Source organism: Sarcophilus harrisii, chromosome 2 (assembly GCF_902635505.1).
Source record: "Sarcophilus harrisii chromosome 2, mSarHar1.11, whole genome shotgun sequence".
Classification (NCBI taxonomy): Eukaryota; Metazoa; Chordata; class Mammalia; order Dasyuromorphia; family Dasyuridae; genus Sarcophilus; species Sarcophilus harrisii.
In genome coordinates, this window is record NC_045427.1 from 56,598,129 (window position 1) to 56,621,894 (window position 23,766).

A 23,766-nucleotide genomic window follows, 5' to 3' on the forward strand; every position below is an offset into this window, starting at 1 on the left:
GGAAACTAGTAGCCAACTTCGGGCAAAGTGAAACAAGCTGGGCGTGGGTCGGGACGTCGGGGGCTCCCGCAGCGCCCGGATTCTGGGCTCCCCCCCCCCCCCGCCCCCAGGAGGAGCACAGAAATAAAGAACCCCGGGGGCGAGGGGGGGGCGGCGCGCGGGGGGACGGACCGACGTGTCATTGGTGTAGGGCGCTGCTCCGTCCGGCGGGGTCCGGGCCCCCGCGCACCGACCCGCTCCCCCGCCCCCGGGCACGGCCGCGTGGGTGCGGGGCGCGTGAGTGGCAGCAGCAGCGTGGGGAGTCTTGCTCAGCCAGAGTGCAGAGGGAGCTCTCTCCAGCTCGCGGGGTCCCTCTGCTCGCAGCAGTAGCTGCAGCGCCGCCTCTGCCACTCTGGACCACACAGAGACGACGGCGGGCGGCGAAGCGGCGGCGGCGGCGGCGGCAGCGCGGGGACAAGGCCGCCCCGGGCCCCCGGGGGCTGGCCGCCGGCCGGACTCCGGCGCTCCGCGCAGCCCCGAGCGGGCGGCGAGCCGGCAGGCGGCCGTCGACTGACGGCGCGGAGGCGGCCGGGCTGTGGAGCGGGGCCGGCGAGGCGGCGGGAACGACGACGGCTGCGGCGGGGCTTGAGCACCCAGGAGGTTCCGGGGACACGGGGGCGGCGGGGCCAGCGTCGGGGCTGGGAGGAGGAGGGAGCGGGACGAAGCCCGGGGCGCGCGGGCGAGGAGAGCGGCCGGGCCGGCCCGGGGCCGCCGAGCGGGCCAAGACAAAGGAAGGAAAATGGAGTCGGGGCCTGGAGGGCTCGGCCCCGCCCGGCCCTGGCCCCGGGCCTCGGGTCCCGCCGCGGCGGCGATGGCGGCGGCGACGGCGATGGCGGCAGGGAAATGGCGGCGGCCGGCGCCGCAGCAGGGACGATAGAGGGAGACAAACACCCCCCGGCGGCGGCGGCTGGTGCCGGGGCTGCAGCCAGCGCCAACCGGAGCGGCCCCATCGTGACACCTAGAGGCGGCCCGCGAAACCTCCCTGCAAACCCCGCGTTTCCCCCCTTACCTCCGCGCCGCGCCGCGCCACACCCCCCCGCGGCGCCCGCTCCTTCGCCTGCCCGGCCCGCTCCGGCCGTCCCGGCCGCCGTCTGGCCCGCTCCGGCCTCCCAGCCACCAGTCGCCGCCGCCGCCGCTCGGAAACAGGCAGCTCCGCGCACGGTTTAATCGCTCCACAGCCTCGGACACAAAATGGCGGCGGCGCGGCGCAGTGCGCCTGCGTCGGGGCTGCCGGTATTGCTGGAGCTGATAAGGGAAGCGGGGAGGGGAGGGGGGGAAGAGAGAAGAGCAGGCCGGGCGGCTGAGGGAAAAGAAGGGAGGGTGACGGGCAGGGGAAGGGAGGAGGGGGGAGTAAAGGTGAGAAGAGGGAGGAGTGGCGCGGGGTATCATGGGAGGCGGCCTTAGGGCGCCAAGTTTCAAATGCAGGCGCGATGGCGTCATGGGGCACGCTGTGCGTCACGCGCCCGCGGGTTCTGGGCCTCAGACCCCGGCGTGATGCGCGGGTTTCCGCGAGCGTAGAGTCATCCGGGTCATCGCGTCCCGGCCCCCTACGGCTCTTTCCCCGCCCGACGACGGGGTAGGGCGGGGCCTGGCGGGAACGCAGGCTGGGGGCTTTAGACGTCGGCCCCTCCTCTCCCCCGCCCCATCCCGCTCGGGAGGGCGCGACGCGTCTGACCCTGGTGGTGGCCCTCTCGTCCCCTTTCCCGAAGTAACACCCCCCCCCCCCCCCCCCCCCCCCCCCCCCCCCCCCCCCCCCCCCCCCCACCCCCCCCCCCCCCCCCCCCCCCACCCCCGGTCTGGCAGTCCCCAGGGCTGTTCCAATGCCCCCTCCCCCACCCCGCTCTGCAGGTGAGTAACCGCACCCCCTGCCGAGCAAAATCCCGCCCCCAGGCCCAGGGGAAGCGTGGGCCTGACTGCGTCCTCCACCCCTTGCCCTGTCAACTGCTGGAGCATCCCTCGCCCCTGGGGCCAGCTGTCCGGTGGGGCTCTAAAAGCCCCAGTCTGTGTTTCTGACGGTCCCACGCTGACTCCACCTGCTCGGTGACCCGACAGCTCCGGCTCCGCGCCTTTGCCCCGGCCGTGGTTAGCGCCCGGAATGCCGTCCGTCCCTGCCCCCCGCGCCCCGCCAGTGCCTCCCCCCCCCGCAGATGCCTGGGGTTTTATGGGCTCGCGGGCTCTTAGCTGGCTCCTCGAGGTTGATTTGGGAGCTCCATGAGGCCCAGTCGCTGCCCTGTGTACACAGGGGGCCCCAGAGGCTTGTTGGTACTAACGTGTGTGTCTGCCTTCTGTCTCCTAAACCTCAGGTGTGCGAGCACCTGGGGAGGCCGCGGGGGTCCCCAAGCTTTTTAAATAGGGGCCGTTCACTGTCCCTCAGACTGTGGGAGGGTCTCAGACTAGAGTAAAAACCAACCCTGTGCTTTGTGGGCCTTTAAATTAAGAAACTTCCTAGCCCTGGGGGAGGGGGATGAACGTCCTCGGCTGCCGCTTCTGGCCCGCGGGCCGTAGTGTGAGGACCCCTGGGAGGGCCGGGGACCTGCTGCAGGAATTGGCAGACAACTAGACGGGTGGCGGAAAGGAACTGTCACACAGTTTGACTTGGCAAGTTCCTTTGAAAGGCTCAGAACAGATGTGTTAGGGGAGGCCCAAGGGGGAAGTTTGGGGAAGGCTTCTTGGGGCATGTGAAGTCATCACTCGTCTAGAGTAAACGTTATTGTCTTCTAGGCACCATGCAGAGTGCTGGGGACGCCACTCAGCCTTCAAGCTTACAATCTAAATAAGGAAGAGAACAGACAAGGGAAGAAGACTCTCAAAGGTGCCACATGGGATCATGATGAGCCCTCTGAGGAAAACGTTCTGAGCCCGGCTCCCTCTTTATGGAGCTTTTGGAGTTCCGGGTTCTACCTTGCAGTCAGAGGGACGGACAGAGCGATGATGACGGCAGGTCCCACTGCTGTTGGGATCTTGCAGGATGATGAAATTTTTCCCCAATAATGAACTTCCCTATACCATGGGGCATGGTATGGAAGTCCCAGCTAGGGGAGAAATGACATTTGAATTAACCTTTAAAGGACTGTAGCTATAGATAGTAATTCAGCTGGTGATTAGGGAGGGAAACCGGGCCAGGCTTGAGAAACAAGGTAAGCAAAAACCCAGTTGTCAGGAAAGCACAATGCAGTTCAAGCAGCCCCTAAAGTCTATATTGAAAGAAAGAAGATTGGGGCTTCACTCCAAGATATATCTCAGCAAGTAAGTAATTACAAAGACTTTATAAAAAGAATTTTCCTTTTACATAATTCCTCCCGAAATGATTACTTATCAACCTAAAATATCATTATTAGTAGTTTACCCTTATAGATTAAAGCTACTTTGCACACACCTTATCCTGTGTGACTGGTCAGGACTTCATGTACATTTTCCTTTAAGAATCTGTCTAATACATTGGAGGAATTTCTCTCTTCATATTTTGAAAGTATCTGGACAATAAATTATGCTGTAGATGGAGCATTGGTGCTGGAGTCTGGAGGATCTGAACTCAAATCCAGCCTTAAGACATTTAATAAAGACTTTAATACTTCCTAGCTGTGTGACCCTGGGCAAGTTCACTTTACCCCTATTAGCTGCAAAAAGAAAGTAGCAGATTAATATTTGGATCATGACTGCTACTCTGTCATCTGCTCATCTTTTCTCCCTGACTGCCTCTCATGTAAGTCACAACTGATATTGTCTCTCATAGCAGCATATTATGTATGCATTGTGTATTTTTGTGATTATTTCCTGTCTCTCTTTTAATTGGAAGTTGAGTACTGAGTTCATTTAGGCCCCTTGGGCCTAGTAGGGGATGCACCTGCACACTGTGAGTTCCAAACAGACTGTAAATAACAGCTGAGTTATAACTGACTAAAGTCACTCCATGTAAGAAATGCCACAATTAAGTTCTATTTGGTTCCCTTTAGCAAGACAAGGATCAAGTCCTTCTCATCATTGTAAGCTGCTACCACTAGTTGGACTTAAGTACTTATTGGAGCTCATTCAGTTAAATTTAATTCAACAAGTATTTGCTTACTGAATGCAAGACAATACCTTGTGCAAGTCACTAGTTTTAAGAAGGCTAGGATTAATGAGAAGAAACATTCCATATTTCCATTAATTCCCTTACAGGTCTTAGCCATAGTGATCAAAAATGCTTCTAAAAATGTGCCAAGGACACTTTGAGCCTAAAGTTTTCAAAATATTTGATACCTACTGTGTGGGTGTTAGGAATCGTTTTATTTATTGTCTTGCATACAGTAAGCAAACAGATGGGGCAGACAAGTTCAGTGAAATGGAAGGACTTGCCGGAAGTCATACAGCTAGTAAGCTGCAGAACAGGATTCACACCCGGGATCTTGAATCCAAATCTAGTATTCTTCCCAACTGAAGGACAAACCGCCAAGAAATAAGTTGACCCTGAGTCATTTGATATTTGTTTTTCCTTGACCTGATGAGCCAAACTACTTGTTCATTTCAGAAATTTCGAAATTGACTTCAACTCAAACTCAAATTAATTCATTTCCAAAACTTCTTTTCCCCTCAAATGGCATTTTGTTTCTTGAATTTCTCTTTTCAGGTAAACCATAGGAAAACTTTGTAAAACATTTTGAGTTGGCAGAAAAATGATAATTGAGCAGCTTTGTAGTTGGGGAGGAAATGAAGTTCTGGCCTTTGTCTAGAACTTATCCAAAAGCTCCAAGCATTTAGATGAAAATGTTGAACAGCAGTAAGGAGAGAGTCCCTTTGACCAAATACCTGGAATACCTTAGGTGCCTGTGGAAAACGACAACTAGGACAAAATCTGAGAAGGCAAAGTAAAAAACAAACAAACAACAAACAAAAACCCATATATATATATATATTAGAATACTTTGGTTTGGAAAGAAGATTTTTGAAAGGAAAACTTCCAAACAAAATCTTGGTCATACTTAGAAAGAGTTTTAGTAAACAGTTCTTTTCCCCCTTATTTGTGTACTTAAGCACCCTCTGAGTATAGATTTGATTCTTTTTCTTTTACCATAATGAAGATCTTTTGCCTTATCTCTCTCCACCCAACACAACCTTACAGATTGCTTTGAATTCACTCATGTATAAATGGAATAGGATTTTAAATTCTAGGATATTCTGAAAAAACATTGGGGATTCCCTGAAAACTTGAGGTAGTTAGATGACCCTTATAGAAAAGGAAACATTTTCACAGTAAGTTAACTACATACTAGTTACGAAATTCCTTATCTCTTATTGGTGATACAAGCTGGAATATATTCAGTCTTGGTCCTGTTTTGTGGTTCAGCTACTACTTATTTGTAACTTAGAGATTGAGTAGCCGAGGGCAATTGGAGGTCAGGTGACTTGTTCTAGTCTGTTTCAGAAGCCCAGCTTCTCATTCTAATGCTGGTCTATCCCGTAGGCCTTATTGAGTGTGAGCTGAAAAGAATTAGATAAATTCATGCATCAGAACTGCCTAAGGGAAAGCTGAAACTTAAAACTCCATATATCTTTTAAGATGGACTGAACCCCCTCCGCCTCTACTTTTGGAAACCGTCCTAGTCTCCAGGCACCATTTGTATTTTGAATCCTCCGATCCTAGTTAAATGTCTGGAGCAACTTTGTGTCTTTTGAGGAACGTGGGTGGAGGAGTTCATTTAGATCCTAGAGATATGTTTCCTTTGTGATGAATGAAGAAAAGACTTTTAGTGTTTATTTTCTTGTATATTTGCTTTAATCTCTCTCCACTTCTTTTGAATATGAGGAAGAACTCTTAAGGCCTGAAGCAACTGCTGGGAGATTAGACTAAACCTATGTGAGAAAGTGTGATAGAATAGACAGAGTAATGGACTTTGAGACAGTAAGACTTGGATTCAAATCTTACCTTAGGTATTTAATAGCTGTGTGGCCTGGGGCAGGCACTTTAACTTTTTTCAACTTTGTTTCCTCTTTGCCAACCACTTGTCTCCACTGGACAGGCAAGCTGCCTAGCTAAAGCAGCAAGGCCTCCTGGGGAAAGACAGAAGGCCGGATGTTTTAGGTAAGTTAAGTCACCACTGAATGACCACGATCTCTTTTCAGGCTGTGATGGGAATAGCCCAGTACCCTCAGCCAGTCATCCTAGGAGGCCACTTCTGTAGAGAGCCATAGCTCTTGAAGACCCCATAAAGAAGGTTCTTGCAACCAAAGTCCTTGGCTCTGTCAAATCATTAAACATCACAGAAGGATGCCATTTTATCAGTGGAGATGACATCAAAGAAGAAACATTAACATCTGCTTTGCTGATGTACCCTAAGAACCCTGGCACTGACTGAGACCTGAAAGCTTTCATATGTTGTAATAATAGTAAAAATGATAGTGCCGGGCCTGGAGTTAAAATAAATAAATAAATAAAAGTTCATGTCCAGCCACAGAAACAGACTAGCTGTTGGGAGGTGCTACTGTTCTCTCCATTTTGCAGTGGAGGAAATAGGCGAATAGATTGAGTTGTCCTATGGATCAGAATTTTGTCTTCTCTCCAGGGCCTGCACTGTATCCACTCAATTCCTCATATCAAAGTTGCTCCCATTAGACTGTGAGCTCCCTGAGACCAGGGGCTGTATCTCATCTCCCTCTCAGTCTTCAGATTTTCTCATAGTAAGTGATTCATTGAGACATTCTTTTGTAAGGTTGAGGAAATAGTCCTGATGACCTTTAAGGACCCATCCTACACTTTAAGGTTAAGATTCTTTTAGTTCAGTAAGCGATGTGCTTTGTTATTACATTGAGGCATCATGATAACCTTGGATTCTCAGAATGTTGACTGTAATCTCTGGCTTTGTACTGTTTCTAAGAGTAATCTAGTTCAGTTGAGAGAGGCTTATTATTGAATGAAGGTTGACCCCCAGATGATTATTCATTTTTAACCACAGTTTGGGATGACAGTCTACCAAAGTATTGTAGTGATGTTGAGGGAGAAGGTAGGGTGTGTTCATCAATCAGTAAGCTTTCATTAAAGCTTTTCTATGTGCCAAGTGCTGTACTAAGTACTAGGGATACAGAGACAGATGAAATAGCTCCTGCAATTAAAAAGCTTTTATTCTATCATAGGAGAGAGCTGCCTGTTGGAAGTATTGAGGTAATTAAGACCTGATCATATAGACCTGGTAAATCAATTAGAAAGTTCTTAACAACAGCTGCCAAATTCAGGCTCCCCCCCCCCCCAGAATATTTTGAAGGTCCTGTCAAGACCATCTCTACTCATTTACCACTTTCTTCTGCTCAGGCTAAAATAACTTTCCCCCCTTATTTCATTTGATCTTTACAACAATCCAGTAAGGTAGGCAGAACAGATTATTCTCATTTTACAAGGGAGTAAACTGAGGATACTGGTCTTTAATATTGACTGTTTGGATTTTATGGTAGGGTGCTCTATGTGCAACAGGCATTTAAAAAATGTTGAATGAAAGACTCAAGATCACACTTCCATTCAGTGACAAAGTCTAGCTTAGGACTGCAAGTACATAGTGCACCGAGTTTTAGGAGAGGCCTGAATTCACATGTCATCATTGTCAGTAACGGAATGAGCACAGACAAGTCATGTAATGCTCTGAGGCTTCAGTTCCTCAAGTAAAAAATAAAAATGATACCCAAGGTACTTACCTCATAAGGCTGTGGTAAGGCTCAAATGTCATCATTCTTCATTTCTCACTACACAACCTTGGTGTTCTCTGACTTTTCATCATCTTGCAAGATCCAGCCTTTGGAAGGTAGAGGGTAGATCCATAAACTCCCAAATTTCCATTTAAGGAAAGAGCTCAGCTCAGAACTTCTATCTTAAAAGGCTAACCTATGAGATGTCTCTCCATTTCCTACTATGTCTGTTTCTTCGCTCCCTCCTTTTTGTTTTTATTTTTTTGTTGTTGTCTTTTCCCATTAGATTGAAAGCTCCTTGAGAGCAGTGACTGTTTTCTTCTTTTGTAACCCCAGCAGTTAGCATAGTGCCTGGCATATGGTAGACACTTAATAAATGTTGATTGACTTTATTATGCCAGTCATGAGAGAATAGAGATGAAATGTTGCATATCAGGTAAGCAAGCATATTTGGCTACAGTGTTAGAGTACATGGGAAGGAGGAAGATGTAATCAATCATCTGAGATGATAGGTTGTAAGTGCCAAACAGAAGTTTCTATTTTAATTTAGAAGCATTAGGAAGCCATGGAAATTTCTTGAGCAAATAATGATGTGATGTGATCTGATCTGGACTCTACGTAGCTGAATGTGGAAAGAAGGATGGATTAGTGAGAACAAAGACTGAGTGCAAAGAGATTGGTTAAGAGTTTGGGTGAGGACCTGAACTAGAGTGATTATGGTTTGTGTAGAGAAGGGATGGATGTGGGGGATGTTTTAATCAACATCTAGCATGTACATCTTTCTATTCACACATCATTATCATTGTTAGTACCACCATCATGGTATAGACCCTTTCCTTTTTTCCTTTCTTCCCTCTGGCCATATATGATTTACTATATGAACTCTCCAAAAATATCTTGGGAGTTTACTGGCCAAATTTCTTTAGGGACGATGCCTTAAACCAAAACCACTATGACCCTAATTGATTGATCAACAAGAGGTTCCAATTCCCTGCCCAAATTCCAATCTTTAATTGTTTGGGTCCTGATTGATTAAATATAAGTAGTAATTTATTTCTGTTTTGGCCAGAAATCTGAAAGTCTTCCCAGATTTATTTATTTAGATTGAGTAATGATGATGGTAGTGGTTTTTGACTAGATGAAAGAGATTTTTTGCTTAAATTGCTATTGTCTTAATCACTGAATGGGTGTAGCCTTAGTCAAATTGAGACCTGTTGAAGACCTTAGCTTAAAAAGGTCCAGATTCTCCCCTTGCATTCAGACCATCTCCGGTCATCCTGATCTATCTATATCTGCCACTGGACTCAGATGACTCTGGAGGGGAAAGTGAGGAAACTGACCTTGCACAGACCTTCTCACTGAAATCCAATTCACTTCCATATCATGGCATCACCTCCCTGACATCATGGTCTTTTTTTAAGGATAAAACAATAGATTCTCATCACTTTTTTGGATCTTTGCAAATCTGATAACTAGACCTCCTGCTCAAATCTCTTTCTACTTCAACCTATCCTTCATTCAAAGACAAATTGATTTTCTGAAAGTTCAGTTCTGATCATGTCATTTACTCAGTAAACTCTAGTGACTTTCTGTTACATCTAGGACCAGATGTGAAATCTCCTGTATTTAAAACTCTTTACCACATTTCCAGTCTTTCTGTACTGATTTCGCTCTATGAATTCTATGATAACTATATTCTACTTTTTCCTCGCATGTGGCATGTCACCTGGGGTGTAATGCTTTCCTTTCTCATCTCCAGTTTCTGACTTTTTTGGTTTCCTTCATAACCTAGCTCAGATCTCATCTTCTGCACCTTTCCTGGTTTCCCTTCCACCTTCTCTACAAGTATTACCTTCTATTTACACCGTTTAGATTCTTTTATACATGTCTTGTTTCACAAGAGTGTGATATCCTTGAAGTATATTGTCCTAGAACTTAGCACAGTGTCTGGCACGTAGTGAATGTGTTAATACTGTGTTGCTGGCCAAAGAGATGCATTTGATTAAAATTTGGTAACTGATTGTACAGGGTAGGTAAGGGAGAGGGCAGAGTTGAGTATACCTCCCTTCTGAGTTGCGGACCTGTGTCAGAATTGTGGTATCCTTAATTAGAAATCGAGAAGTTAGGGAAAGGGAAAAAATAATGAATTCTATTTTGAACATGGTGATTTTTGTAAGTCTCTGGGGCATCCAGAAAAAATTAACACAAACCACAGGCATTTACTGAGAACTTGCTACGTGCCAGAGCTCTGCCAGATGCTCTACAAATATCCCCTTTGATCTCCACAACAATCCAAGGAGGTGCTATTACTATCCTTATTTTCCAATTGAGGTTGACAGAATGACTTGCCCAGGATCATATAGCTAATAAACATAAAGATTGGATTCAGGTTTTCTTGACTTCAGAAATGCAAAATTTAATTTTTGGGGAGAGGAATGGTTTGTATTTACCTAGAGACAAATGTTGAATTCATGGGAGCTAATGAGATCTAGACTGAAAAGCTCATACTGGCAAAAAGAGAAATAAAGCCACAAAAACCAAGGGAGAGTATTTTTGAAGATGGGAATGACTAATGGCATCAAGTGCCACAGAGAGATCGAGAAAAATAAAGACTGAAAATAAGACTACTGAATTCGTCAATTTAAAAAATCCTTGGTGATCTTACAGAAAGTTGCCTTGAGTATTGGGTCCATGTGGCAAAGGCTTTAACAGAATGGTAGATAAGAAAATAGAGGCATAGAAAAGTGTTAATTGACCGGATTAAAGTATAAAATGAAAATAAATAACCCTGTATTAGATAAAAATGAACTGGGCTGGGAAGGGGAACAAATCTAACAACCCAGAATTAGTTGAACCTACTAGCAAATTCTACCAAATGTTTAAAGAGTAATTCTAGGGGCAGTTAGATGGCATAATGGATAGAGCATTGACCCTGAAGTCAGGAGGACCTCAGTTCAAATCCAGCTTGAGACACTTAATACTTCCTAGCTGTGTGATCCTGGGCAAGTCACTTAACCCCAATTGCCTTAGCAAGGAAAAAAAAAATTCAACTAGTTAATTTACTCTTTGAACTGAAAAGAAAAAAGGGCCTGTCAAAATCCTTCCATGGCACAAATATAATCTTGTCACTAAAATCAGGAAGATTCAAAACGATAAAAATGACAAACCAATATTTCTAATGAATATTGATACAAAAAAATGTTTAAATATTATCAAAAAGACTCCAGCAATGTATCAATTATACATTATGACCAGGCTGTATTTATGTTCCAATGCAGACCTGATTTAATATTAGCAATACTATAAACATAATTGACTATATTAATAACAAATATAATTAAATCACGAAAAGCTTTCCCATTCCTGTTAAAAGCAATAGAAAGCATAGGAATAAACAACTTTCCTTAAAAAGAGTTGTATTTAAAACCAAAAACCAGCATTATTGTAATAGGAATAAACTAGAGGTGTTAACAATAAAATCAGGGGTAAAGCAAGGCCATCTATTATCAGCATTACTAATATATTTCTAGAAATGCTAACTATCACAATAAGATTAAAAGAATTTGAAGGAATGCTCTTAGGCAAAAAGGGGAAAAAATCATTTTTTGCAGTTAATAGAATGGTTTACTTTGAAAAATTGAAACAACCTAAGCAAAGTTGCAGGATATAAAATTAACTAATCAGCATTTCTGATTATCAACAAAATCCAGCAAGAAGAAAGAAAACTTCATTTAAGAGAACTACAAGAGTTTAAAGACTTCAGGAGTCTATGTGTCAAGATGCACTCAAGAACTATATGAACACAATTATAAAACAACATTAATTGTCAGGGTTGGCTGAACCAATAAAAAAGACAATACTAAATTAATATACTCACTGAGTGCAACACCAAACTACTAAAAGATCACAGAGCTAGGGAAAAGTAGAATAAAAGATCGAAAATGTCAAAAGAGTTAATTTTTTTTAAATGATAGCAAAGGGACTGAGTAGTACTAGATCTTTATACTATAAAAGAATTTGATACTGAGTAAGAAATCGAAATGCTGATTTTTGGGACAGATTAGGTGAACACTATACACATGCAAAACTGATATCGTTGGTCAAAGTTATGCACAATTTTAAAGCTTTTTGGGCATAGTTTCAGAGTGGTTAGAGTTCAATTTCACCAACTGTGCATTAGTTCTACACATTGCACAACAGCATTTCCATATCCCTTCCAGCATTGATCATTTTTCTTTTCTGTCAGACTGATAGCTATAACTTAAGGGTTATTTTAATTTGCATTTCTCTAGTAGTGATTTGAGCATTTTTCTTGTGTCACTATTGAGAACTTGGATTTCTTCTTCTTCTTTTTTTTTTAATAACTTTTTATTGACAGAACCCATGCCAGGGTAATTTTTTACAATACTATCCCTTGCACTCACTTCTGTTCCGATTTTTCCCCTCCCTCCCTCCACTCTCTCCCCCAGATGGCAAGCAGTCCTATACATGTTAAATAGATTACAGTAGATCTTGGATACAATATATGTGTGCAGAACCGAACAGTTTTCTTGTTGCTCAGGGAGAATTGGATTTAGAAGGTATAAATAACCTGGGAAGAAGAACCAAAAATGCAAGCAGTTTACATTCATTTCCTAGTGTTCTTTCTTTGGGTGTAGCTGCTTCTGTCCATCCTTGATCAATTGAAACCAAGTTAGATCTTGTCTTTGTCGAAGAAATCCACTTCCATCAGAATACATCCTCATACAGTATCGTTGTTGAGGTATATAATGATTTCCTCGTTCTGCTCATTTCACTCGGCATCAGTTCATGTAAGTCTCGCCAATCCTCTCTGTATTCGTCCTGCTGGTCATTTCTTACAGAACAATAATATTCCATAACATTCATGTACCACAATTTACTCAACCATTCTCCAGTTGATGGGCATCCATTCATTTTCCAGCTTCTGGCCACTACAAAAAGGGCTGCCACAAAACATTTTGGCACATACAGGTCCCTTTCCCTTCTTTAGTATCTCTTTGGGGTATAAGCCCAGTAGAGACACTGCTGGATCAAAGGGTATGCACAGTTTGATAACTTTTTGGGCATAGTTCCAAATTGCTCTCCAGAATGGCTGGATGTGTTCGCAATTCCACCAACAATGTATCAGTGTCTCTGTTTTCCCACATCCCCTCCAACATTCTGCATTATCTTTCCCTGTCATTCTGGCCAATCTGATAGGTGTATAGTGGTATCTCAGAGTTGTCTTAATTTGCATTTTTCTGATCAATAGTGATTTGGAACACTCTTTCATGTGAGTAGTAATAGTTTTAATTTCATCATCTGAAAATTGTCTGTTCATATCCTTTGACCATTTATCAATTGGAGAATGGCTTGATTTCTTATAAATTAGAGTCAATTCTCTATATATTTTGGAAATGAGTCCTTTATCAGAACCTTTGACTGTAAAAATGTTTTCCCAGTTTATTGTTTCCCTTCTAATCTTGCCTGCATTAGTTTTGTTTATACAAAAACTTTTCAATTTGATATAATCAAAATTTTCTGTTTTGTAGTCAATAGTGATCTCTAGTTCTTCTTTGGTCATAAATTCCTTCCTCTTCCACAGGTCTGAGAGGTAAACTATCTTCCAATTTATTTATGATCTCATTTTTTATGCCTAGATCATGAACTCATTTTGACCTTATCTTGGTGTATGGTGTTAAGTGTGGGTCAGTGCCTAGTTTCTGCCATATTAATTTCCAATTTTCCCAGCAATTTTTGTCAAATAATGCTTTCTTATCCCAAAAACTGGGGTCTTTGGGTTTGTCAAACACTAGAAAATTAAAGTTATTGGCCGTTTTGTCCTTTGAACCTAACCTATTCCATTTATCAACTAGTCTATTTCTTAGCCAATACCAGATAGTTTTAGTAACTGCTGCCTTATAATTTTAGATCTGTTACAGCTAGGCCACCTTCATTTGATTTTTTTTTTCCACTAATTCCCTTGAAATTCTTGACCTTTTGTTTTTCCATATGAACTTTGTTATTTTTTCTAGGTCATCAAAATAGTTTTTGGGAAGTCTGATTAGTATAGCGCTAAATAAATAGATTAGTTTAGGTAGTATTGTCATCTTTATTATATTTGCTCGCCCAATCCAAGAGCATTTAATATTTTTCCATTTAGTTAGATCAGACTTAATTTTTGGATTTCTTCTGAAAACTGCCTATTTATATCATTGTGGCCCTTGGGGAATGGCTCTTATTTTTATAAACATGGCTTTATTCCTATATTGTTGAAAAATGAGGGTTAGGTTTAGGGAAATGCAAATTAAGACAACTCTTAAGATACCACTACACACCTGTCAGATTGGCTAAGATGACAGGAAAAAATAATGATGATTGTTGGAAGGGATGCGGGAAAACTGGGACATTGATGCATTGTTGGTGGAGTTGTGAACGAATCCAACCATTCTGGAGAGTAGTTTGGAACTATGCCCAAAAAGTTATCAAACTCTGCATACCCTTATCCAGCAGTGTTACTACTGGGCTTCTATCCCAAAGAGATACTAAAGAAGGGAAAGGGACCTGTATTTGCAGGAATGTTTGTGGCAGCCCTCTTTATAGTGGCTAGAAACTGGAAACTGAGTGGCTGCCCATCAGTTGGAGAATGGCTGAATAAATTGTGGTATATGAATATTATGGAATATTATTGTTCTGTAAGAAATGACCAACAGGATGATTTCAGAAAGGTCTGGAGAGACTTACACGAACTGATGCTGAGTGAAACAAGCAGGACCAGGAGATCATTATATACTTCAACAACAATACTATATGATGACCAGTTCTGATGGACCTGGCCATCCTCAGCAATGAGATCAACCAAATCATTTCCAATGGAGCAGTAATGAACTTCAGTTCAGAAAGAACTCTGGGTGATGACTAAAAACCATTACATTGAATTCCCAATCCCTGTATTTATGCCCACCTGCATTTTTGATTTCCTTCACAAGCTAATTATACAATATTTCAGAGTCTGATTCTTTTTGTACAGCAAAATAACGTTTTGGTCATGTATACTTATTGTGTATCTAATTTATATTTTAATATATTTAACATCTACTGGTCATCCTGCCATCTAGGGGAGGGGGTGAGAGGTAAGAGGTGAAAAGTTGGAACAAGAGGTCTGGCAATTGTTAATGCTGTAAAGTTACCCATACATATAACCTGTAAATAAAAGGCTATTAAATAAATAAAAAAAAAGAAAAATGAGGCTTTGTCAGAGAAATTTGCTGTTAAAGAACCTGCCTCCCTCTCCAGTTTCTTCCTAATTTTGTCTGCATTGATTTTGTTTGTGCAGTAACTTTTAAATTTTTTTAAAATTTCATCTAATCAAAATTATCCATTTTGCTTCCTGTAGTCCTCTCCATCTCATTTGGCCATAAACACTTTATCCATAGAAGAAACCCAAGCTTTTGATAGCTATATTGAAAAAAAGATTCTAAATCACTAATAATTAGGAAATGCAAATTAAAACAATTATGAGGTACTACCTCACATCCATCAGATTGGTGGAGTTGACCAAAAAAATGGATATGACAGATGCTGATGAGACTTATGAGAAAACAGGTATATTGATGCCCTATTCTTGGAATAGTGAACTAAATCGTCTAGCCATTCTGAAAAGACATGTGAAATTATGCCCCCAAAGCTATTGAACAGTGCATACCTTTTGATCTTGCAATACCATTACTAGGTCTGTCACTCAAAAAAATCAAAAGAAAAACGTCAGATTTGAAATTAAATAATTGAATTTTAAAAGATAAGCAGGGATAAGATTTGCAAAAATATTTGTAGTACTTTTGTGATGGCAAAGAATTGGAAATTGAGGGGAATGCCCATCAATTGGGGAATGACTGAACATAATATATGAATACCACCATGGAATAGTTGCTATAAGAAATGACAAATAGGATGATTTTGGAAAACTTTTATGAACTATGCAAAGTGAAGTGAACAAAGCCAGGAAAACATTGGACACAATAACAGTATTATAAGAATGATCAACTATGAAAAAGTTAGCCACTAATCAAGATGGCGATCCGAGACAGTTACAGAGTACCCATCATGAAAAATGCCATCCACTTTCAGAGAAAAAACTGATAAAGTCTGAGTGCAGATTGAACAACTTTTTTCACTTTTCATCTCTCTTGTTTTGCAGCATAGTTGATAGGATATTTTATATAACTTCACATATATAACATCAAATTGCTCACCATCTCGAGGAGAGAGAGGAAGGAAAGGGAAAAAACTCAGTTTTAAAAAATGAATGTTAAAAAATATTACATGTAATTGGAAAATTTTTTTGAAATTAAAATTACTGAAAAGATAATTCAGGGATAGTTTCAGAAAAACTTGGGAAGATTCATATAAACTGAGTCAAAATGAAGTGAGGAGTTTAGAACCAGGGCAACAATATATATAATATTAGAAAAATAAGCAACTTTGAAAAACTTGAGGTGATTCAATCCTAAAGGACTCCTGATGGAACATGCTATCCACTTCCAGATAGAGAAGTGATGGACTTGATTCAAACTATGGCATTTTTCAAAAATGGTCAATTCAAGTATTTGTTTTGCTTGACTTGACTTTTCATGTGGATTTAGGCTTTCTTGCCTTTTTAGTAGGGGAAGGCAGAGAAATCAAATCTGAAAATAAAATATTGAATTAAAATATTTTTTAAAAATGGAGGCAAATGATGTAGGTAGCTCTAGTAGTTTGAGGCAAAGGGAAAAATAGACTGCTAACTTGTTAGCTTATTTTGGGAAAAAGATGGGAAAGTTTAGAAAATTTGAAAGGGGCTGTTATCAAAATCGTTTTGAAAAGCAGAATGGGAGGGTTGGAAATACAGGCTTGTGAGGAATTGAAAAAATGGTGAGTGAAGTCATGAGAGTTGATGAAGTTCTTTGGGACTGAGTAGAGAAAACTATGGGCCAACAGTCATTTGTTATTACTATGAGTAAGAATTCCTTGTGAATAGGCCCAAAGATACAGAAGTAGTAATAATTCAGATAGAGCTATCAGGTTGATAAAGGTCTTTCTCACAATCTTTTGGGATATTTAAATGTAATTGTTTTTATGAAGAAAGGGAAGCCTAGGGAGGTTAAATCAAGGGTCCAAGGTCATACAGCTGGTAAGTGTCAGAGCTGGGACTTGAACTAGTTCTCTGGCTTAGATGGGATTCTCTTTTAGGCAGCTGGGAGTCAGGGAGAGGAGTGGGATGATGCAGTGTCACAGAAACCATGGGAGGATAGAGTTTCAAGAAGTAGGTCACCTCTAGGATGTTGCAAAAAGGATAAATAGGGCAAGGACCGAAATAAAGCTATTGGATCTGCAGGATGAGAGGATTAGACTAGCTCTTCAAGGTCTCTTCTAGCTGTCCATCCTTTGATCTGGCCAGGGAAGTGGTCGTGGTAATCTTATGACTGACTCTGGCTGTTCCCTGTTGGCCAGTTCTGGATTAATAACAAGTCATAATTTTTTAAGACTAAATTAAATATGGGAAGATGTATTAGAAATCATTTAGCCTTATAAGCCTTTGTTTTGCAGAAGAGGAAATTCTGAGGCCTTAATTTAGTGACTTGTCAGGGCACAGGGAATAGCAGAGGTAAAAGCTGAATGGCAGGCTCTGAATGCCCAGGCCCTCTTCTACCCACTAACAGCTCCTCTCCTGGTGTTGGCCCTCATACTTTCCCCTTCCTCATTCCTGTGCTCCAGGCATTGACTGACCCACTGAGGTTTCTCTCATCCTCCTTTAGGCATTGCTGCCACTCAGGCAGACGGTTCTCCTGAAATGACTACACTCTTCACTGGCGGTGGCTTCTTCCCTGGAAATAGCCTTGTTTTCTTGAGAGGGCCCATGATCCTGATCAATAAGGCTCTTTCACCAGTGGCAAGCCTTAGTTCTTGCTTTATTACTTTTTCTCTGTCAGATGACCCAAGCCAACAGTGATGTTAGAATACCCAGGCTTATTTCTGAGTTAATGTCTCAGACCGATCATTTCTTTTTTTTGGCCATGAAGCTTGCAAAGTGCAACCTTCACTCCTAATGATTATTATTTCTGTAGCTGTATCATTGTGCATAACCAATGTGTAGAACTGGGCTTAGAGTTGGGAAGACCTGAGTTCAGATCCAGCCAAAGAGACCATCTGGCTGACCTTTCCCTCTGCTTCAGTTTCCTCATCTTTAGGGTGAGGATAATTTGGCAAAGCATGAAAAGAGCCCTTATTCACCCATCCTAGAATGCCAGTATGGTGCTGTGTACTAAGCATTAACATATTTGGTGACAGCAAAGACAGAAAAAAGGCAGATGATCTCCAGAGAAGGTGAGATTACAGTCCTGGAACAGCAGCTCCAGGTATTGTTGTGAGGATCAAATGAATTGATAATTGTAAAGAACTTAGCAGAATGCCTGGCAAGTAGTTAAATGCTACATAAATGTTAGGTACTACTACAATTTTTTTTTTTAATTTCTAAAAGGAATATATATAGCCTCTAATCCAGTTTGGGTCTTGCATTAACTTACCTAGCTGTTGATCCAACTGTCACAGATATGGATGGGCTTTCCTGACCCTGCTCCCTGCCCTTGGTGAGTAAACCACTGTTTGTCACATTTGTATAGTGCCTGCAGTTTGGGTTTTCTTAGTCAAGATATCAGAGTAATTTGTCTCCTTCTCCAGCTCTTGTTATAGATGAGGAAGAAGGCAGATGGGGTTATGTCACTTGCCCAGGGTCACTTAGCTAGTGAGTATCTGAGGCCAGAGAGAAACTGTTCTATCTTTCTGACTCCAGGCCCAGCACTCCAGTACTCATGTCGGAGGGCTTAGAACTGCTATTCCAGAACCTGGGCTTTTCCTCCTTGCCTCACCTACACCTCCTGACTTCCCTCCAAACTCTGCTTAAAGCCTGCTTTCTTCAGGAGGTCTTTTCTGTTCTTTCTATATAATCTGCCTATATCCTAAATGTACATGGATATTGTTGCTGTAGGCTGTGAGCTCCTTTTGAGAGCAGAGACTGCTTTTTTTTCCACTCTGAATCCTCAGTGCATAGCACAGTGTATTTGGCACATAATGAGCACTTAATAAATGCCTGTTGATTCATTCATTGATTGATATGGTTGGATGTGGAAATGGCAGACTCTTTGGAGCAGGGGCCAAGACTTTCGTTTACCCTGCTCACATCAGGCAGCATTAGACTATTCCCCAAGATTTCATGAGTTTTGTTGGGAGAAAGGGAAGGGTATTCTCTGTCTTTTCTTGATAGACATAAATTAGCTTTCCATGATTCTGGGTGGAATCAGAGGACTGTTCCTTGATCAGTCTGCTGTAGTGGGGACACATTAAAATAGTAGGTCATATTTTTCATCCAGGTTCTTTTGGCTTAAATGTCACCAGTTTTGTTAGCTGGTGACTGTAACTTGATTTGATACCTGAGTTCAGGTGCCCGGGTGAAGGTGAGGGTGGGAGAATGAGGAGGAGTTGTCTGGTGGGACCCCCACGGGGCAACACAGGAAAGGCAGGTGGCAGGCTGGAGAGAGCTTTTCATTAGCCTTTGGAACTCTGGCCAATGTCCAATTGTGACTTCAGAGCACTGAGAGGGAATCGTGCTTGCTGCCTCAGCAGAAAGGTGGTGAACCAAAAGTGCAGAACAAGATTTACGCTTTAGACATGGGTAATGTTTTGACCTGTTTTGCTTAACTGTCCTTATCTGTTACAAGGGAGGAATCGGTTGGCATCTTTATTGTGGTAATGTAAAAAACAAATACAGTAAAACTTTTTAAAAAGAAAAACAGTTAACAAAAATGACCACTGATATTTATATAGCATTTGTGTGCCAGGCATTGTGCTATGCCCTTTACATTATCTCATTTGACCCTCACAACAACCTTATTAATAACAGAAACAAAATCTTATTAAACTATTGTTTTAGGGATATGGACTCTTATTTCTGCCCTTTAGGATTTTCTGGGACTGCGGCAGAAAAAAATCCCATGAGACTTGGGGTGCAAGAATGTGGATGTGCTGTCCAGAGCTTTAAATGTCCATGTTTTCTTCCAGTTGTCTCTTATCCTAAAACTCACTTCTCTCAGAGCAGTCCTGGCCCCTTCTTCACTGGGGGAGCTAGTCTTCTCAGTTGACAATGGGGAATGAGGCATTTTTAATGCATTGGTATTATCCTTTCTGTTCATGTTTTTGCAGAAATTATTGAATTCACTATACTCCTGAGTTTATTTTTCTCTCATGCCTCATTGACATGTACCCCTGCTCTGCTTCTTCCTCCCACATATAAATAAAGCCAAACTTTTTCTTGTTCTCAACAACCCTTGCTCCTAATTGCTCAGTCCTATTTCTTTTCTTTTTTTCTATTTTTAAAAATTTATTATTTTTTAATTATAGCTTTTTATATACAAAACATATGCATGAATAATTTTTCAACATTGACCCTTGCAAAAACTTCTGTTTAAACTTTTTCCCTCCTTCCTTCTACCCCTCCCCTAGATGGCAGGTAGTCCCATACATGTTAGATATGTTAAAGTATATGTTAAATACAATATATGTATAGATATTTATACAGTTATCTTATTGCACAAGAAAGATCGAATTTTGAAAGAAGATAAAAATAACCTGAGAAGAAAAAAACAAAAATGCAAGCAAACAATAACAGAAAGAGTGGAAATGTTATGTTGTGGTCCCTACTCATTTCCCAGTTTCTTTCTTTGGGTGTAGCTGGTTCTCTTCATTACAAGTCAATTGGAACTGATTTGGATCGTCTCATTGCTAGAGATGGCCACATCCATCAGGATTGATCATCATATAGTATTGTTGTTGAAGTGTATAATAATCTCCTGATTCTACTCATTTCACTCAGCATTAGTTCATGTATGTCTCTCCAAGCCTCTTTGAATACAAAGAGGTCATTTCTTATACAACAATAATATTCCATAACATTCATATACCACAATTTATTCAGCCATTCTCCAATTTATGGATATCCCTTCAATTTCTAGTTTCTAGCTACTACAAAGAGGGCTGCCACAAACATTCTTGCACATACAGGTTCCTTTCCCTTTCCCTTCTTTAAGATCTCTTTGGGATATAAGCCCAGTAGTAACATTGCTGGATCAAAGGGAATGCACAGTTTGATAACTTTGTGAGTATAGTTCCAAATTGCTCTCCAGAATGGTTGGATCTGTTCATAACTCCATCAACAATCCATCAGTGTCTCAGCTTTCCCACATCCCCTCCAACATTTGTCATTATCTTTTCCTGTCATCTTAGCCAATCTGACAGGTGTGTAGTGGTATTTCAGAGTTATCTTAATTTGCATTTCTCTGATCATAGACTGTTTTGAAAGAAGTTTTACAAAACTAAGATCAGATTAGGACCCAGATACAAAAAGGTACATTTGCTTGTTTTAAATTATTTTCAATTATATGTCATGACAATTTGTAGTATTCATTTTTATAAGATTTTGATTTTAAAATTCTTCTCCATCTCCTTTCTTCCTACAATGGTAGGCAATTTGATATAGCTATATATGTGCTATCATTTAAAACCTATTTCCCTATTAATCATGATATGAAAAAAGTAACAGATCCAGAGGAGAAAAAAAGATGTATGCTTCAATCATTTTTAGAGTCCATCAGTTCTGGATAGCCTTTTTCTTCTTCAGTCTTCTGTAATTGCCATAGACCACTATGCTCCTGAGAAGAGCTGCCATACTTTTTGCTGATTCTGTACACAATCTTTTCCCAGTTGTATTCATTTCACTTTGCATCAGTTTGGTTTTTTACTCCGAAAATTTTTTCTGCATGTTCATCATTTCTTATTGTATAATACTATTTTATTATATTCATATACCACAGCTTGTTCAGCCATTCCCCAGTTGATGGGAATGCCCTCGGTTTCCACAATTTTGTTTCCAGGAAAATGGCTGCTACAAATATTTTTGCACATGTAGGGCCCTTTCCCTCTTTTTGTGATCTCTGAACTAATGCAGACCTAGTGGTGGTATATGCTAGCTGTAAAGATTTGCACAGTTTGGTTGCCCTTTGTTCATAATTCCAAGTTCTCCAGAAAGCTTTGATCAGTTTACATTTCCTCATCACTACATTAGTATTCCAATTTTCCCACTTTTTTCAACCCTATTTCTAACCCTCTTTATTATCAAACTCCATTCTGGTACCTCCCCAGCATTTAGGGGTAGCTGGGAGGTAACAGCAGGTAAGGTAGGTGAACTTAGAATCAAGGAGACCAAGTTGTCAGTCACTTTCTAGCCATGTGACCCCTGGAAAGTCACTTACTTTCGTGCTTCAGTTTCTTTGATCTTAGCACTTCCCTCCCAGAGTTTTTGTGAGAATCTTGAAGCATTTTGCAAACCTTAAATCTGTATAAAGCCAGTTATTACTATAAATCATTAAAATAATATATATGCTATAAATTACTATAAATTTTGAACTGGAAGAGACCTTTGAAATCATTTAGCTCAACACCTACTTCACTATATTGGGTAAGTGACTTGCCCAGGGTCACAAGGGAGATTAGTAGGGGCAAGAGTTGGTCTTCACTTTCTGACTTCAAATCCAATGCTCTTAATTTTGATCCTCTTCCCAATCCCCACCCCTCATGCCACTCCAGTGAATGCCTTTTCCACATTTCTAGTTCTTTGCCAAGGTCCCCTGGTAAGATGGAGGGGAAGGATTGAATAGGATTCTACAAGAAGTTTTGCCCCACCTCCAGCTAATTCTCTTTTGGAGGTATTGGGAGCTGGAATTCCCAGTCTTAATTCTCAGTGTTAATGACTTAGATTTAAGTTGGCACACGAGGGTGATCAGAAATAGTCCCTTCTCCCTCTTGTTTCCTAGCTCCTCCTCAGTGATGTTCACAGCTATATCTAACACCTCAAGATGGAAGATTTCGCTTTTTTATTTCTGATATTTCTACTGATCCCAGACTCATTGGTCCCTCAATATTTAATTTGTCTCTATCTTGAGTTTCTGGGGAGGTTTCACTTCATAGCGTTATGGTTTTAAATATTCATTATGCTTTTGAGGCACTTCTTGCCACTGCCCACATCCACTTCTCTACCTTCCCCACCCTTCCCCAATCAACCACCACTATCCTGCTCACTTATACTCACACATTCTTTTAGTGGTCACTGAGGATGTACTGAGAAGACTCCTCATAGGGATAGACTAAAAACCTGAATGTTCCACCCACCATAGACTTCATATTGGTTCTCCCTGTGCCCTCATTTCCCTACTTCTGCTTGACTTCGTTGAGCCTGGAGACCACTCTTGCATCCTGACTGCAGGTGTTTCCTGTAAAGGTTCCTGTTGCCTTATTACTCTATTCAACTTCCACAGCAGGTGGTTAGGGCTCAGCCAGCCCTCCTTCAAGCCCTCCAGCTTATCCACTACAGCTCTGTTGGGGGTGGGGAGGATCAGAATATAGTGGGAGGGTCCCCATGAGGGATATCACCACACAGAGAGGTCACCATGATTATGAGTTTGGATCAGAAGGGGTGTTAACTCTGGAAACAAGTGGTTCATAGTGTTCATACAGACCTAGAAAGACACAGTAAGCTAATGTGTATTCTCTATTAGTACTTACAGATTTTTCAGACAAGTCTTTATCATAAAGACTGGGGGAGGGGATGTCTTATAATGATATGTAAACAAAGGAAGAATAAAACCTCTCTCCCCCAAATGTCTTCTTTCTACATTACAAATGAGGTTCACCTTAGACAAATAAAGGAGTGAATAAAATGTGGAATGGTTTGGGAAGGGGTAATGGGGGAAGTGTGGTTTGAGGTCTGAGGGCTCATCAGGCTATTATTTTCCAGGCTCCCCTTAATTGCTACTAGGTCTTTGATGTGAACTAGCACACCCCCCTCCTCTCCTATTTCTGTAGCCTCAGCTATATTCCTTTTCAGCCCAACTTCTGTAACTCCAGGTCTCTATGGACTTCTCAGCTCCCCAATGCCATTACAGGCCATCCTCTTTTCTAACCTTTGTAACCCTTTCAGGGCCTCCACCAGAC

At 41.9% G+C, this 23,766-nt stretch overlaps 1 protein-coding gene and 1 long non-coding RNA gene across 6 annotated transcripts in view; one reads left to right on the top strand and one right to left on the bottom strand.

Annotated features, from left to right (window-relative positions):
• Positions 1 to 1,331, bottom strand: part of CTCF (CCCTC-binding factor) — a 41,307-nt gene extending 39,976 nt beyond the window's left edge. For 3 of the 4 annotated variants that reach the window (XM_031950276.1, XM_031950277.1, XM_031950275.1), the window contains exon 1: positions 1,049 to 1,331. The gene's annotated coding sequence lies outside the window, so the exon portion shown is untranslated. The other variant, XM_012540321.3, reaches the window with a different exon arrangement.
• A 495-nt stretch (positions 1,332 to 1,826) lies between these two features.
• On the top strand, positions 1,827 to 3,797 carry LOC116421326. Of its 2 annotated transcripts, none has more exons than XR_004231651.1 (2): positions 1,827 to 1,887; positions 2,761 to 3,797. It is a non-coding gene; the product is annotated as an uncharacterized LOC116421326 (long non-coding RNA). The 2 variants fall into 2 exon arrangements; XR_004231652.1 differs by having other exon boundaries at positions 1,832 to 2,342.
• Positions 3,798 to 23,766: the final 19,969 nt, after the last annotated feature.